Below are 17,634 nucleotides of genomic sequence, written 5' to 3'. Positions count from 1 at the left end.
ATTGAGTCGTTCCAAGTCTTGTGAAATAATATTCCCGGGTCCTGAAATAGTGGGCGCTAGAGGTCTGCGTTTGGCATCTGCCGGCGGGAGCGGAGAGACGGAGCGCTGGAGAGAGGGGAGAGAGAGACAGGCAGAGACGGCGGGGGGGGTGTGGGAGAAACCCTTCTGGTCTCGGGAACAATTATCGAGGAGAGGGAAGGAAGAGAATTTGTAGCAAAAATGGATCCGCTCTCAGTGAGGGGCTTTGGAGTCGCAGGTCCAGAGGGAAGATCCTGAAGGCAGCTCGGGTGTCCCAGCTGGGGGTTAAGAAGGTCTGGGGGAGGGGAGTGTGGGGGAGTGTCTTTAATTTTTAATTTTTTAAAATTTACTTGGGGGTGGAATTGCAGCTCGTAAGTCTCGCGCAGCTTTTTCCCTCCGTCTTCCAGCGGACCCTCTCCTGTTCGTTCTTTCTTTCGAGTCCTTTTCAGACTGGATTTTCCGAGCAGGAGAATGTGGCTTTTGCAGGGAAAAGCGGGTCCTCTCTGACCCCGCTCCCGCAGAGTCCCGCTGCAAAGGCTCGGGATGGCTCCTCGGTGATTCCCTGTTAGGTTCGGCGGCAGAGCAGGATCCCGGAGCCGGGGCAGCCTGTCCGTCCTTCTCTGCTATTACTATTATTATTATTATTATTATTATTATTATTATTACTATTACTATTATTACTACTATTACTATTACTACTATTACTATTATTTAGTTTCTGTTTCGCTCTGCCTCTGTGCGAAATGTCTGGAGCTGGAGTTCCAGCGCAGTCTGTGCCCCGCTGGAAACTCTGCTCGTAGCTCTCGGAGGAGGCTCCGGCGAGCAGCGGCGCCCGCTCCGGTTCGCTCGCGTGGGTTTCCACGGGAGCCCCCCGGGGGGACCTGGGGCCGCTCAGAGCCGGGCTCGGGGAGGGGGGATACCCCCCAGGTGAGGGGATCCCCGCAGGTGATGGGGGGCAGCCCCCCCTGCAAACCCCTTTTGGGTTCAGCTTCTCCCCGGGGCTGCCGAGGGGTCACGGGCGCTCGCAGCGCTCCCACACGTGGGCTCCGAGGTTGATTTTGTCATTCAAGTTCGTTCTTTCGGAGCCTTTTCACGCCGCCAAGGTCAGCGGGCAGGGCTGGTCCCGGCCCCCGGGATGAGCCGCAGTCGTCCCTTCCCGGGGAGGACACCCCCGTTCCGGGGGGACCCCGCTCTCCAAACCCAGCGCTGCTCCTCGGGCCAGTTTTCCTCACAAAGTCTCTTTGTCGCCGCGTTTGTCGCCGGCCCCGAGCTCCGGCCGCCGTTCCTGTTTTGCGGCCGCCACGCAGCAGCCCCAGGCCCAGCGATTTACCTTGGTGTCGCGACATTTTCCATGGCGCTCCAGGAAGGTCCCCCTGCCCCAAATCGTGTCCGTGTACCCCCCGAACACCTCCCTGGGCTCTGCGGGCGCCAGCGCTGCTCAGGGCAGGATGGGTCACTCTTTACGTGGTCAACATTGTCACCCCATCGCCGGGGCGTCATTCGGGAAGTTCTTTGAATTAATCCGGGGATTTTATTTTATTTTATTTTTTTTTCAATAAACACTCGTTTTAAGCGTCCCCGTTCAAATAACAACTTTTTAAAAAGTCGTCACTTACTGGTTTAGATTGTTAAAGCGAGGAGTAATTTTCAGTGCTCTCTTGGCTAGAAAAGCGAAGTTGAATGGTTAAATAAGGCGGAATATTTCACTTTTACTTTTATTTTCCTTTTTCCCCCCCTTTTTTTTTACCCTTTCCTTCTCTTTCTTTTTACTTCTTGAAGAGGCCCCGGGTTTTTGCAGATGCGCGCCGGTGGGTGCGATGCGGATCCGGCCGCGTTTGAGCGCGGCTGCGACCCTCCACGCTCCCCCCGTGAGCTCTCAGCGAGCTCCTGCAGCTTAAGGGCTAAAAGGATTTCGGTGCCTGGATATCTCAAGAGCTCGGGGAAGAGCTGGGAGTTCCGCGGCCGGGAGCGAGCCCTTCCCGGCGGCCGGAGCTGCGGCCGCGGCCGCGGAGTGGCCGCGATCACGCCTGGAAGCGCCTGCTCGGGGGCTGAGCCCTGATTAAAATCAGGTGTTTAATACAATACAAGGCCCAACGGTTTATGGGGTTTCAGCCGAGTATTTTTTGGGAACACAGTTCAAAACAGTAGCCCAGAGCTAAGGTTTCAATATCCCAGGAGTATTTATTTGCGAAACAGATTAAACACGGACACGAGTGTAGGGATCTCGCTGTATTTTCCCCTGCAAGGTATCAACAACTTCTTGCACCGCACGGGACCCCGCAGGTCCCTTCCCAGCTCGCTTTCCTGGATGCTCCAGCCCCGGGAGCGGCTGCGGGTGCTGGGAAAGCCCGCACGGCCCCGGTACGCGGCCGCCGAGCCGCGCGAGGCAGCGGGACGCGGGGCTTTAAAAACACGCTGTGCTGTAGAATTTCATTTCATTGGACAATATTTTAAGCAGATGTGAGGCTCCGCTGGGAATTCGGCTCTATTACCTGCCTGGGAAAGGGGGCGAACGCGTGTGCGCTGGGGTGGGAGCGGAATTCTCGGCCATTTCAGTCCCACTCACACCGGGAGAGCGGCAGGTACCGGGGCAGCGGAGCTGAACCGGAGCCGGGAATGGTTCTCGCTCGCTTTGTGGCTCCCGGCCGGGCTGGGAGCCTTTAGGAATGGCTGTAAATCAAAAGACGAGGCTCGGTCAGGGTGCGGGGAGGCGCAGCAGCCCCGGGGGTGCCGGCGCCCAGGTGAGCGCTGCCCCCGCATCCCCCGCAGGGCCGGGCTGTGCCCCGCGGCTCCGGGGGCTCGGCCACCCGCAGCCCCGAAGGGGATCCGCGGGACGCGCAGGTTGAAGGCCATGCCGCGTCCCCGGCTCCACGGGCCTCGTCCCTCCGCGAGAAAATAAAATATGGGTGAGTGGGGAGAAGATTCTGCGGCAGCCGGGGGTCTCGCTGCTGCTGGCGAGAGGATGCAGAGGAGGCGAATAACCCAGGAGTTGGGCGCTGCACGCTTGAAGCGAATTCGTTTCCTTTCGAAATCCCTGCATTTCAGAGTATAAATTTAATACCAAGCTACACACGGCTGGGCAGGATCGCAGGCTCTAAATAAATGCTCGTGCTGGCAAACGGTGGCTGATATTTCTGCAGCCCCGATTGCTTTTCACTGTTGGGAACAGGACCGAGGCACACTTCGGGGCCGGAGTTTTCAGGCAGCGCTGAGGTGCATCCTCCGGGCAGGCTGAACTGGCAGGAGAATGGTTGTAAACCCAGCCCTGCCGTCCCCGGCACCGCTTCCTCGTTTCAGGCTTCGCCTATGAAGAGAGAACAGGCTTCCCGTTTACTGATATTTTATTATTATTATTATTTTTTTTTTAATTAAGGGTGATGAGACACTGGAGGGAAAGGGGAGAGGGAGAGGAGCGAACGCAGAGCTGGAGCCCAAGCGCCCCTTCCCGGCGCACGGCTCCGTTTGTGCTCCCGCAGACGCTTCCAACGCTGCAACGCGCGGAGGAGGAAAATTTATGGAGCTTTCGGACGTTTAGGTTGTTTTTTTCCCCCGTCTCCAAAGCTCTCCCTCTGCCCTGTTCCTACCCAGAGCCCGGCTCCGGGCCCCGAGGGCGGACGCCGGGGAGCCGAGGGAGGCATCGAGCGGCCGCGCTGTGCCCGGCCCGGTGCCCTGCCCTCGGTGACCGGGACGTCCCCAAAGCTCTCCCGGGCCGCGGCCGCGGGTGCGGAGCCCCGCGCAGGTGCGGGGCCGCCGCCACCGGGTCCCCGCCGTGGCTGGGTCCCCCCCCCCCCCCCGTCCTGCCCCGGATCTGTTCAATTAGGCAATTAGGGATGCTGGGCAGGGAAGGGGGGGTTGATCCGCTAATTAAGGTGATGCGTAATTAGCGCTTCAACAAAAATCGCCGAGGATTTAAGATCACTTCACTCTTAATTTTTTTCCCCCCTTAAATTCTACAAATATAATGTATCAATTCCCCCACTCGTCCCGCGTGGGTTATTTGGGAAAAAGCACAGAGGGAACAACTGCAGAGCACGTCCTCTCCTTGGCCTGGGCAGGAACTTGGCAAACGGGGGCACCGAGCTGGGGCTTTGACGTGGGGGACTGGCTGCTCTCACCCGCAGAGCTGCAGGTCCGAGGTGCCAAAGTGCTGGAGGAGACGCAGGGATCGGGGATTGGGGTTTGGCCCTCGCTGCCGGCCGTGCTCGTGGGTGTCCGAGCAGCTCGGATGAGGTGCGTGTGATGTCCATCCACGTGTGTTCACTTCACGGGGCACTGGCGTGTCTGGATAGAAATGTAAGTTTATAAAGTGCACCAGGGAAAGGCACGTTATCCCGATTTCGCCGAATTCCCGATTTCACTGAGTTCCCGTTTCCCATGAAACCTCCGTGCCGGTGCAAGACGTGTCCGTACAGAGGCGTTTGTCTGTCGGGCTGGCAGTGCACATACAAAGGTCTTACAACAAGCAATAAAATCACAGCTACTGTGCGGTCGCGGACCAGAATGTTCTGTGCACAAACGGGACTGAATCTGTATTTTAAAACACTTCGTCGAACACCTAAACCTGTTTTATTTTTAGGCTTTGCACTGGGACTGCTGTGTGAGTTCAGGGATAGCAGAGGAGGTCTTTAACGAGCTGAGGGGATGAAAATAAACCCAGCATTTTCCTGAGGGCTGCTATTAAAAATACCTGGGGAAGACACTGAGGTCGGCAAGAGCACAGAATTGCCCTTCTGTTCGATGTTCAGCCGCACGATCCCAGGATAAGCCAGTCCCGAAAGGAGCAGGGCTGGGAAGAGCCGGCCGGGATGAAGCGCAGCGCACCTGAGGCTCACACAATCCCCGCTCCTCGCGGGCAAAAGGCGAGGCAGGAGCTTGGATTTCACAACACGGCCGCGCTGTAATTCATCGCTGCCGCTCTCTGTAATGATACCCCGGCTCCTCGGGCGGGTGGGAGCGTTCCACGAGCGGGAATTCTGCCGGGATTCTGCAGCCCCGCTGCGCCGGGTTCCACCTGCCCGCCGGGCTGCGGGCTCCTATCCCTGCAGGGAATGCCACGGGAATCTCCTGTGCCACGGGGAAATCGCCTCGCCAGGCGCGGCTGCGCCTCATTCGTGTTTGCAAAGCACCCGGAGATTCTCGCAAGGAAAGGCCCTGTTGAGTGAGGAGTGTTATTATTGTGATTATGGCTATGATTATTACGGCTTACGTGTTTTATAAAAGCTCCGTGCTATCGAATACGGTGCTTTAAAGACAAAGGCCTGAGAAGTTTGCAAACATGAAGGAGGTGAGGCTTAGGAGCCACCTGGATGATGGGGAAGGAGTTGTTATCCTCCGGCAGGGCTGGGGAAGGGAGGAGGTGTGTGCAGTGACTTGTGCAGGATCCCCTCCCGCTCCTGGTGACAGGATCAGGAGGAGAATCCCCATTTTTCAGAGCTGCTTTTGCCCTTCTAACTCTAAAATATACATTCTCTCTGTTTATTATTATTCCCCCCCTCTTGTTGCATTAAACTTGTGGTGTGTGAAATTGTTTAGTGGAAGAAAAACTTGCATTTCCAACGCAGCCCCTTTCTGTGGCACAGGGCTGGTGGCACCTGGGATTGTTGGTGCTCTCCGTGGGCCAGGACAAGCTCAGGCTTTGTTTCCACAACTTGCTGCCTCTCCCCTGGTGCTGGATGTGTTTATTTTTTCCCGAGTTAGAGATGATTTAAATGACAAACTCGCGCGACTCCGGACGCTAACGGGAAACATCCAAATCTTGGCCGAATAATGATTTTCTCATGCCTGTTTCCCAAAAGATATCGTTCATCCCAGGGGGGTGAGGAGCCAGCACATCAATAAATGCATGTCCACAGTGTCTGTCTGCAGCTGGGGATGGAGACATACGAAGGGGATGTGCAAACTCATTTGTTCCCACTCTCTGTAGCCGCCTGTTGATATGTCAGTGCTGCAAGCATCCCCCAACAAAATTCCTGCTGGGTTTCCTGATCTTAAATTCACCCTTTGGGGATTTTTCTTTTTTTTTTTTTAATTTTTTTTTTTTTCTGGAGGAATTTCAGGTCAGGGATGTTGGAGTGGAAAAGATCTATGACCTTATTATTCCTTTTATTTTCCTAATGGATTTTCGTGCATCAGCCCTACCTCCTCACGGCTGTTTATTCTCATTTTTATTGCACTTGGGTTTGCATAGTGAGGCGCCCAAATCTGCAACGGAGTGTCCCTGTCCCAGGGAGGATTTCTTCTTCCTCTTTCTTCCCTGAATGATGGCACCTTCTTTGCTCATAAAAATGAAATATGACTTTCATCCCCGCACTAAGTGTGCTTCACGCTCCTAAATGCTCATACCCTGAATAAGGAGATTTTTTTTTATCTCCGGGTTTTTTTTTTTTGGAACTGGGAAGAAATCTCCCTGCAGTAAGGGATGTCTTGGTGGATAGGACTGGAAAATGAACTCCTTTGCCATGGATTTAAGTGCTTCTCTGTGCGGAGGTGTGCAGGACAGTGGGAGGAAGGAAAGTTTCTGTTCAGAGGGTGACTGAACTTTCATCCTGTGCCCTAAAAGAGGTGTTTTACCCCAATTTATAAAAATAGTTAATAAGGTGGGGTTTTTCTGTACCACTGAACCCACTTTTGTGCTGCAAACGAGGCCACTGGTCCTCCTGGGGAGACATTTTCCAGGTGAAAATGGACTGAGACAGCCAAATTATTTCCAGTAGGCCACAGAATAATGCCTCCATCACGGTAAATCTTGGGCTGCGCCGAGCTGGTGTGGAAAGACTTTGTCTTCTCTTCACCATTCCCTTTTTCTAATTATATTAGGGGCAAGAGTGGGGCTGGCTGGACCACAGCCCTCCCCAAAGCAGGGACTGCACAGCCACCGGGGCTGAGGTGTCAGCCCAAAAGCAACCAGGTGCTGATTTATTTTTTGCCTCCTTAGTTTTACATCTTTCAGGTGTTTTGCTTTAAGGTCAGGTTTGGGAGGTGATGGGGGTTGTTTTTTTTTTTTGTTTGTTTGGTTTTTTTTGCTGCTCTGTTGTTCTTGGCTTGGGAACTCTCCCAGCAGAGCCCTGAGACACAATGCCCTGGCCTCAGCTATTGGGATCAATTTAGCCATCATTACCAGATAACGCTGTCAGCCCGTTTGAGATCCATATTTGTTTAATAGTTAATGTTCTGGACAAAATACAGAGGGGTGGGGAGAGAAGTCAAACTGCCCTGAATGCTCTGCTTATTTTATATCCACTATAACTATTTTTGTCCATGAAAATTGGCTTAATTATATCAATGGAATGTTTCTTTTTCAATTCTGTAGGCAATTAGTCCATCTTGCTGGCTGCAATTTATTTTAATAAAAAAATAAACCAGTGGCGTGTTCAGTTCCTCATCCCCTGGGGACAAATGCGATTGGTGTGTTTAATTTCATTAACTACAATGCGGCCTACTGGAAAAATGTATAAAATCAGCTTTATACAGCTTAAACACTGGCATTTGAAACAAATCATTACTGCATTAGCTGTCACCCTGGTAATTCTAGAATCCAAGACAAAAATATTATAGCTGTTTTTATAACCCTCTGCAAATACACTGTTAAAATAATTTGTAATCATTTTTTAAACATGGCCTGATGTTTCCAGTTAAAATATCTTATCACCACCAGAGAAGGTTGGCTATTCATTATCGCATGGAGGCTTTATTGAATGATTCATGGGTTGCTTCCCCAGCACAAAATCCCCTCCTGTCTGCCTGGAGCTCCCTGGTTTGGAGATGGACTCTCAGCACTCGGTGTTTTTTTGAACCAAATTTGTGTTGCACCAGTTGTAATTCCACTTTTGGGAGGGCAAGCGCAAGGAGCAGTTTTTTTCAGCTGTGCAGATGAGGAATATTCAAAAATTCAGCATCATTTCCACCTCCTCCTCCCTTCCACAGCTTTTCTTTCCATGAGACCCAGTGGGGAACATCCTAACACAGCTCTGAGTATTCCTTTGGCCTCTGAGGTGGGAGAGGAAGAGCTGAGGCTGTGCCCATCCCACTTTCTGTCCCCAAAATCAGCCCTCAGCCCTGATTCCGTGAGGTTCAGCCCAGCACAGCCCCTCTGAACCCAAATATTCGACACACCCACAGACCCCGGTACTTTGGTTCCCACTGTACCCCCTTCACTCCACCAGGGTGTTTTTCAGATGCCAAAATCTGGCCACAAAACGGTTCTTTTTTGCTTTTAAAATGTATCTTTTCCCTGTATAAGAGCACCCAGGGCTGGTTTAAGAGAGGTGTAACCAGTGACTAACGCTGGGCACAGCCCCCACGCCTGATCCTGAGCTTAAACTGATAAAACTCAGGATTTCTTTCTTAAGTGAGAGGCCAGATCCCCAACTCATGTAAATCAGCATCAACATCAATGAACCTAATTTTCACCAGCTGAGGACACGGCCCCAGAGACTTTGTGTGTGTGTGCACAATAAAAGGTGCAGATCTGGGTCTAGAACAGCTTTAAGGGGGTTCACTGCCAGCGCCTGCAGATCGATATCTGACGCAGAAACGCAGTTTGGCTTGGGTTGGTTTTTCTCCTCAACTTAAGGAATGATCAATTCTATAACCTCAGCAGTTTTCAGACAGATTGCTATTTTCTGAAGTGGCAAGGACTTCCTTTCCAGGGGAGTAATCCACGGAGGATGGGCCACACTGGACATGAGCCATCTGCTCCCTTGCACGCACTCAGCTTTATTTATTTCTTCTCCCTTCCCCTGCTGTCATAACCAGTAGTTCATTTTCTTTCCCTATCTTTAACTTTACAGCAGCGGCACCTTGTTGGAAGTGATAGCAATTTATTGTTTTATTGGCGTGCCAGGGCAGAAAAGGATCAGCTTTATTTCCTTCTTGGGATGAAATCACTTCAGGGGCACTAAAGGAGCTCGGGGTAGTTTCTCTCCTGGGTCTGGAGGGCACAGAGTGGCTCTGTAGGGTTGGGATTGGGATCACAGCTCTCTGTTGGTTCCCTGGGCTCTGGGGGGGTGTCAGGAAAGCTGCAGGATGAGGGGAAAAAAGAGACTTTTCCATCCTTGTCACAGAGCGGCTTTACCTGGGGTTTAGGCACAGGATTAGGCTGGGACCAGCTCCAGCCAAGGACTGGCCCCCAGCTCCAGGGCTGTGTTAGCAGAGGTGCTTCTCCTCTTTCTTTGGGGTCAGGATTTGTTGGCTGGGAGGAAATGCAGGAAGTTTGACCCAAAGTTTTGCTCTGAACATGGAAAAGTTGCAGTGGTGGAACGGGGGCAGCTCCTGTGCCCTGTTATTACAACAAAACCAACTTGGAGCACACTGAAACAACATTACCTGCTCCAGGACGCAGGAAAAGCAGGAATTTGGCCTTTTACTGAGCTGACAAAGTAACTTTCCCAGCTTAAAAAAATAATTTAGCCTCAGCTGCTCCATCTGTGACATGGGAGGGATCCCCTCGCTGTGATTTCTGGATCAGCAGTGTCTCATTAATCACCTTTGTGTCTGTCCAGCTCCCACCGAGGTCCTTGGGATGATTTTGTCGAATTTGCTGCTTCAGATTTTTCCCTTTTTTTTTTTTTTTTTGCAAGTTTCATATTTGGCTAAAAACCCCTCGTTCCATCTCAGACACTAATAAAAAAAAGCTTTTGTTTACTTGTAGTCTGGCATTTTCTTTGCTTTCAGGACAGTGTTTAGTGGTTTTTATTTCACGGCGAATGGACCTTTTGGGCTCAATCATGTAAATGAGTTTTTAAATGGCTGTGCTGCGAGTTCATGTAGTATAAAATCCCTCCACCATTTATTTTATTTTTTTTTTCTGTTTATAGAAAAGGGCTGGTTTCATTTTATACTTTATTGCCTCCATGTGAAATAAAGAACCTGCACAACTTGCAAGTGATCAAATGTTTTATTCCAGAATTATCACATAGGGATAAAATAAATTTCAATCCCTACATGGCACAACAGGCAGATTTAAAAGGAGTTGATGCCTCGTGGAGAACTTTGAAAAGCCCTCTGCTCAGCAACAGTTCTGCTCATGTATCCCACGTAGGAGAATAAAACCAGATCTTTGTTACTTTGGAAGTTCTTAAACATTTCCTGCTAGAATTCCCTGCAAGTCTTTATCCAAGGAAAGTTCAGGAGAGAATTTGGTTCTTTGTCCTCTGTTCCTGAGAGTGTTTATTAGGGAGGGATTTTCACAGGTGAGCCTGCAGAAAATCCAAGTTATCTTCACTGGTGTCCTCAAGGAGATGCCTGAGGAGTTACTGATGCTCCCTCAGACACCCAGAGATTCCTGCTTTTCCACACAGATACGATATTTGGGCAGTTTAGACCTTTCAGGTGATTTTAGTGCTCCCTGAAATAATTTCTTGTCTGGGGTTTAGGATGATTTATATAAAAAATCAGGTCACTTGTGGAGCAAAAAGTCACCAACCTGTGAAACATCCTCGGAGAATCCCTGCTGGATCCCGCAGCTGCTCGGAGCAGCAGGTGGATGATACAGATGTTCCACGTTTCCAAGTGTGTTTTTCATTTCCTCTCTTAACCCACTCTTGGCTTTTTAAGTCCCATTTCAGATAAAGGAGCATTTTTGCTTGGCTCTGGAGGGTGTCCCCAAGTTTGGTGCCACCAGCATCATCTCCAGCCACAGCCAGAGAGTTTCTCCCACATCCAGGAGTCAATTCCCAGCTAAATGTTGATTTTTGGAAGAGCAGTGTCTGTTCCAGTGGATCAGGGGAAGGAGCCTGCGTTTAACACCCATCTATGAATCTGTTTTTACCCAATGGACAGTAACCAAACAGGGTTTTTTGGTTATTAACTATGGTGGTTTAGCAGTTTGTGAAAGGAGGCATTAACCAGAGCTGCAGAATTAACTGCAGCCAGCAGCTCCTCGGTGTTCCTGTGCCTGTGACATCCAGGGCATTTGTGGTGTGGGGGGGAATTTGGCTGCTCAGGCCAGGAATAAGTTCCTGCAGGCTGGGCTGGGAGTGAGCTGAGGTTCTGGAGGGTCAGTGGCTCAGCCCCAATCCCACACCTGGAGAAAAAGCACAGAGAAATGGCCCTCCCCACCTTCCCTGCCTGAGAATTCCTGGTTATTTACTGCAGCATCCAGAGCTTTGGTGAATGAGGTGGGGGGAAAGTGAAACAATGGCAGATTCCTGGAGCGCTGCGTTGGTTTGAGCCCTCCTCCCTCTCCCTGTGAGCACCCCCAGGGTGTAACAGGGCAAACTGAGGCTCGTGCCCAACTCAACAGCAGGAACTGTGGATTCCAGGATGGAATTTTGCCTTTCCCCCTGTGCAGCTCTTCAGGGCCTCGAGGGCATCATCCCCATGGCCGGGCTCACCCTGGGCAGCATCAAAATCTCACTGCTCGGAGCTCCAAACCTGCTGAGGTCCTTGGTGGCTCCTGGTGGTCTTCCCATGGACTTTGCTGGACTTTGGAGCAGGCCCTGAAGGCTCTGGGATCTTTGGGACATCCGTGGTGCTTCCATGTAAAGAGTTTTTCCCCCAGTCTGAGCCCCTGTGTAGCTCTGGGTAATGATTAACCCCCAAGGGGCTGGGGTAAGACGGGTTTATCTCCACGGAAAAAAATCAGCCCTGCCTTTGTCTCCACTTCTGAAGTTCTCCTGGTGGGATTTGGCTTTTAAATATTTGTAAATGTGCTTGTTGGGGTTGGTTTTTCTTTTTTTTAATTTTTAACCTGCAATTCGTAGAGTTCTGTGCCTGATTCTTCCCAGCCATCCCAGAGCAATGTGTGTTTCTGCCCCCTCAGAATCCCAGGATAAGCGGGATGATCCCATTCCATGGCAACATTTTGGTAATTGAAGACAGAAGAGGCAGCCTGAAGGACTCCCATGTCAATATATGTATTTTATATCTGTATTTCTAGTCCAGAGTCACAAGTTATAACTCTTTAAGGAGTTTTCTTCTTGCTTACAGTGGCAGATTCTTAAATTCCCTTTTCAATTCTTTCAACAATGTGACTTCACACACGTTTAAAATGAGAAAAACCCCCAAAAACAGCCCAAAACCAACCTGCCGGTGTATCTATGTAGAGGTTAAATATTGGCAGGGTGGCCATTTAGATCCTTGTGCCTCGGTGCTCGCATTAGAACAAAAAAATAAAAAAACCAAAAGCCAGCACTCTTGAAAAATTACTGAATTCTCCTTGCAGTGTCGGGTTCCAAGATAATGATGTGTCTGTGTGTGAAAATATTAAATTGCAATAACATGCAGAGTGAGTGGCTTTCTGAATGGGGTATTCAGTTCACAGCTTGGACTATACATAAAGCTAGTGAGTGACAGAATACAAATGGTGTCATAAAACATCAGGGGAATTTAGAGCCAGCCTCAATCTTTTTGATCTATATCTGCAGAGCTCTCCCCATCTATCTTTAGTTAATGAAACAGTTAAACAGATTTAATTATTTATCACTGTTTAATGTCAGGAGTTATCAAAACAGATTACACTTCCCCCCCCCCAGTTCAAGGTATTAGAAGGACTCTCAATGTATTCACTGAAGCCTGGGATGCTTCCTGTGCTTTAAAACAGGTTTTTAAATGGTTTTAAACCCAAACTCTTTGGTGCCAGTGGGTGCTGAGTTTCCTTGCCTCAGAACAACTTTATTCCTGCAACTTGGCTCGTTTCTGACACAAACTGCTGTTATTCTTCCCAGAAAACAGAGGGAAATGAGAATTCAGTTTCACTTGAGGTGAGGAATGGAGCAGAACAGGACAGCTCTGGGAGGATGGGGGTGACCCACCTCTGACAGGGCCAGAAATCAGAGACAAACCAAAAACCCCCCAAATCACTGCAAAATCTGCTGGACTCATCCTCTGCACCCCAAAATCAGCCCCAGAAGATTTACAGAGCTCTGTTAATCAGCATGTCCTTGTGGCTTCCCACTGCCCACCTCTCTCACGTGTGGATGTGTATAAAATACCTTATGGAATTTCTGACCAGCCCCTGGATCCCAGCCCCCTCCGGAACGCCGCTCCTACCTGTGGCTCTCTTGTTTCCCAGGAGGAAATCTCAGCATTGCCACCCCCCAGGAGGACACCAGGCTCCTGCCTCCCTGCCCTGCCCCTGGCAGAGGTGTTGGTTGTCCCCCTCCCGAGGCTGGGCTGAGCTGCTAAAAGCCCCCGTTTGTTCCTGAACCTCATCTGCTCATTCCAGGCAGCAGGAAGGGCTTTGGGATCCCCCTCAGCCTGACCACCTGGGTCTCCTCCATTGGCAGCTTTGATAAGAAATCATTCTTCTCCACCTAAGCTCTCCCTTTCCCCGTGGTTTTAAATTGCTCCCCACCCCTGACAGACGACCCTCGTTCAAAGAGAAGCGTGCAGGAGGCTGCTGGTTCCACTCAGTGTTAGGAGTCCATTACCAGAGGACTGAATCCTGTTGGGATCTCTCGGGAGACTCCCTTGCTTGGCCCACCAGACAGAGTCTGGCATTGTGAGCGCAGAGGGCAGGGGGATAAAGGAATCCAGCCTGGCTTTCCCCTGACAAAGAGACCTCAATACTTTTATTCAGCAGAAAATGGAATAATGCTGCTGGGTTTGCTCCCAAAGCCACCGGCAGCTTCACGCCCTGAGGGCTCTGGCCTGGGGCAGAGCTCTGGGCCAGGGGAGAGGGCTTTGCACTTGAAATGAGATTAAAGGGCCTCTCTGTGCCAACACCTGAAAGGTTTTGGGGGTTACCAGAAGAACCAAAAGCGCCAGCCCAGGGTAACCCCCCTGAGCTGCAGGGATGGGCAGGAGAGCCCAGCTGCTGGAAACCCAACCCTCCCTCTGTGCCAGGCTCCCGTCAGAGGGCACCAGGTGGTGTCCTTGGGGTGAAGGTGGGTTAGGGACTCCTCCAGGTGTTCCAGGGAAGAGCCATTCCTGGGCAGTTAAGTGATGTCCTTTATCTTTTAGGTGAGCTGCCCTAAAACCCTTCCAGCCGCAGAGAACTCCCTGGGCAGTGGGATCTCACTTGGTTTTGAATGTAAGAGAAAGTTTTGTGTTGTAGAAATCAGTGGGAACACGTGAGCTACGTTTGGAAGCATCTCCACATCTAAAACCCAAACTTGCTGTTTGAAATGTGTGAGTTGGGGCACTCGGATCAAATCACAAAATCAGAATGGTTCGAGCTGGAAGGGACCTTAAAGACCTGTTAGTTCCAAATCCTTGACAAGGACAGGGACACCTTCCACTGTCCCAGGCTGCTCCCACCTCCATCCTTGGGCACTGCCAGGGATGGGGCAGTTACAGCTTCTCTGGGCACCCTGTGCCAGAGCCTCCCCACCCTCACAGGGAGCAATTCCTTCCATCTATCTAACACAAATTTCCTCTCTTTTGGTTCAAAAATTAAACCTTTGATTTTTCTCTGTGCCTGGACCTGCCCAGTGGGAACATTTTCCTCACTGTGGCTTTTGCAGTGGTGTTTTCCTGTGAGCACACGGAGGGGCTGCAGCTCCTGGGGGCAGGTGGCACAGATGGCTCTTCCAGAGGTCACTCCTGTGCACAAACCTTCCCCCCGGCTCACGGGGACATCATTTACAGCACCCCAGATGTCTCAGCGGGAGCAAAAGCAGAGCCCATAACGTCATATTAAAGATATTGATACATTATTGATTATTGTTTAGCCCAGCCTTCAGATGTGATGGAGTGGTTGCTGTAAAGCCCCTGATTCCTGCGGGATGTGAGGGGAGGATGCTGTGCAGGCAGATCTCCTTTGGGAAGTCCTGCCTGAGTTTCAGGAGTGAGGTGCTGACACCGAGTCCTGATGCTCCCATGGATTTTTGCTGCTGCTGCCAGGTGGTAATTCCTAAAATATTTGAGTAAAACTTTGCCCCAAATAGGATCTTTCAGTAGTTTTGGGTCTTATACACACAGAGCTGTGTCCCAGGGCAAACTCCTGTGAGGAAAGGTCAGAGGGGGAAGGTGATGCCACCTCTAAAGGACAGCAGGAGAAAAAAGCTAAAATTCGGGCTTTTTTTCTCTGAATGAATTTTATCTCCACAATTATTGTAGGAGCAGCTTCTGGCAAAAGGAGTTGTTGGGAGCCAGGTGCTGGAATTTTGCACCGTGGGGTAAACAGAAAGTGTCTGACTGGCTTTGCAGGAGGGAACAGCTGCGGTGGAGGGAGATTCCAGCTGTAAAAGGCAAAACCCTTGGTAAAGGCAATGAGCTCTGAGAGTCATTTTGCAGTTGCAGGGAAAGCCCAGGTTCTACCCCTGTGCCTTGGCCTGGACACCATAAAGATCCATAGTAACAGAAATTAGAATTAAAATGAATGAGTGGCTAAAATGGGATCTTTCACAGTTTGCTGGCAACAGATCCATCTTTTTTTTTTAAGTGTATTCTTCTTTTCCTTAGCTCACGTCACAGAAACTAGCTGTTAAAACTTTAATTACTTTAATTCCAGCCATCATTAATTTTGAGGCATTATTTTATCCCTTGTTAAACTCCAAACCTATTCAGCTGTGAAAACTTCTGAACGGAGGGGGAAGCAAATTTGTGAAAAGACAAAATGATCCCACTATTGACCTGAAATTCAGACATTTATTCCTGGTATTTCTCGGTTTCATTCCTTGCTTCTTTCCCTCAAAGAAGGAGCAGGAACGACTTTGGTGTTCCCGCAGTGGGAGAGGGAAGGAGCTGCAAGTGCTGCTGAGGGGTTTCTATTAAAGTGGGAGATAAACCCACAACCCCCCCCACCCCCCAAAATCCAGCACTGCAGTGACCCAAAGGGATCTCCTACACTTTCACTGGATAAAAACCCCAAGAAAACCACAGCCAGGTGAAGCCAGGGCAGATTTCCTGGGAGAGAGGAGAGGAGCCGCCGCTGTTCTCCACATCAGGGTGGTCGGGTGGGACGTGCTTTGGTGGGCAGGCTGGAGTTTGGTCAAAGGTTGGGCTTTATGACCTTGGAGGCCTTTTCCAGCCTTAATGATTCCATGATTTAATTGTCCTTGGCGTGGGGTGGAGGGGCTGGCACAGCTCCTTCCCCTCCAGCCCTGGTGCCCCCTCGGCTCAGCCCAGCCTCGTTATTTTACAGGGACCTGCTTCCCCATTTTTGGCTTTGCTGCAAGAGCTCTCTGGGAGGGATTCCCAGCGCAGCTTTTCTGTAGGATGAACACATCTGGATAATTTGGAGGAGTCTGAGTCCTCAGCACTTCCCGGAAGCCAGAGCCGAAGCTTTGGGATTTTCCCCCTTCGCTCACGGCGCGAGTTTCCCCTTTGATTAAACAAATGATTCTTTGCCTAATTTGTCTATGTTGGCTATTTTTTTTTTTAATGAAACATGCTCTTAATTAAGTAAGAGAAATACAGAAACACGTTTATTCTCGAGATTTATGCGAAAAATGAGAACCCCACTGAAATTTCCAGTAGTGAAGCAATTAAGTAATGGAATTCCACAGTATAAACATGGTATAATTCAACTATAAAACCGATGTCTAAGTAATGTTAATGAGCTGACTTGAAGCTACAAAGGCTCGAAAAGTTCAGTCACAGATGAAAATGGAATTTGTTCTCTATTATAAATGAAAGAAAGTTGGTTTGAATGAGGGATAGGCTCCAGCTGGAACCCCCAAATAACTCCCCCACGGTTTGGGCTGACAGGTTGCAGAATTTGCAGTGGGTTGTTTAAACCTTTGCTGCAGTAACTACTGAAATATTCTATTTTCTGTGCTGTAGCACAGAGCTGAGAGCCACAGCACAGGGATTGTGTCTGTGGGAAGCAGCTCAGACCAGACCGATGCTTCAGCAGAGCTCCAGCTTGAAAACTGACAAAACGTGGGGGTTTATTTCAGCTTGAACTTCGAGTTTGGATTGAAATTCAGCAAAAATCTTGTAGCTGGCAACTTTAATCCCTGTTTTCTGTGGAATCATCCCCTCCCAGCCAGCAGCACCAGGAGGATGAAGGGAATGGGGCTCTCCATGGCACCTTCTGAGAAGTGAATTTCACTCGTTCCGTGTTTCCTTCGCTGCTAATCCTGACTGGACTTTTCTCCCCCCTTCCAGATTCCCATCTATTTTGGTAAATCCCTTTTTCCAGAGTGTTAATGGAGCAGTTTGCTGTGGGGGGTGTGTGCACAGTGCTCAGGGTCACTCTGCCAGCCCCAGCCCTGCCTGTTCCAGTGTTTCTGGCCAGCTCCCGGGGGCTTCCCCTGCTCTCCCAGCTCCATTTTCTTTTCTTCTCCTACTCCACTTCAGAATGTTGTTCCTGCCACCTTCTCAGCCCAGTAAATAACACGCTGAAGATTTATGGGGTTGAAACTTCCAATGCCATAACAGATTTTATATATTTTTCCCGGCGTTATTCAGACGTGTGATGTTATGGTTTAGCTCAAGCCCCGGTGCAGCAGCTCCGAGGAGCTCCTTCCTCACGGGCAGCTCCTCTTTGCCAAACTTGTATTTGCACTTGCTCCAGAGGAGGAGGGAAGGAATGTTCCATAAATGTTGCACAGGATTAAAGGATGGAGACTCGGAGCCTGAACCTGCGGCCTGGAGGAAGCACCGACCACAGCTTGCCTTTGAGAGGAGTCTGGGCTTCCTTCTCCTTCCTTCTCCTTCCTTCCCCTTCCCTCTCCTTCCCTCTCCTTCCTTCTCCTTCCTTCTCCTTCCTTCTCCTTCCTTCTCCTT

General features: G+C 50.2%; 1 protein-coding gene across 4 annotated transcripts in view; it reads left to right on the top strand.

Moving 5' to 3' along the window:
* PRDM16 (PR/SET domain 16) overlaps window positions 1–17,634 on the top strand; it is a 289,426-nt gene that overhangs the window by 613 nt on the left and 271,179 nt on the right. The gene's annotated exons all lie outside the window — the stretch shown is intronic.

This window comes from Corvus kubaryi, unplaced genomic scaffold (assembly GCF_017639235.1).
Source record: "Corvus kubaryi isolate FWS band 111438036 unplaced genomic scaffold, C.kubaryi_AGA036_p1.0 37352, whole genome shotgun sequence".
NCBI lineage: Eukaryota > Metazoa > Chordata > Aves > Passeriformes > Corvidae > Corvus > Corvus kubaryi.
This window is presented reverse-complemented; position numbering and strand designations above follow the sequence as displayed.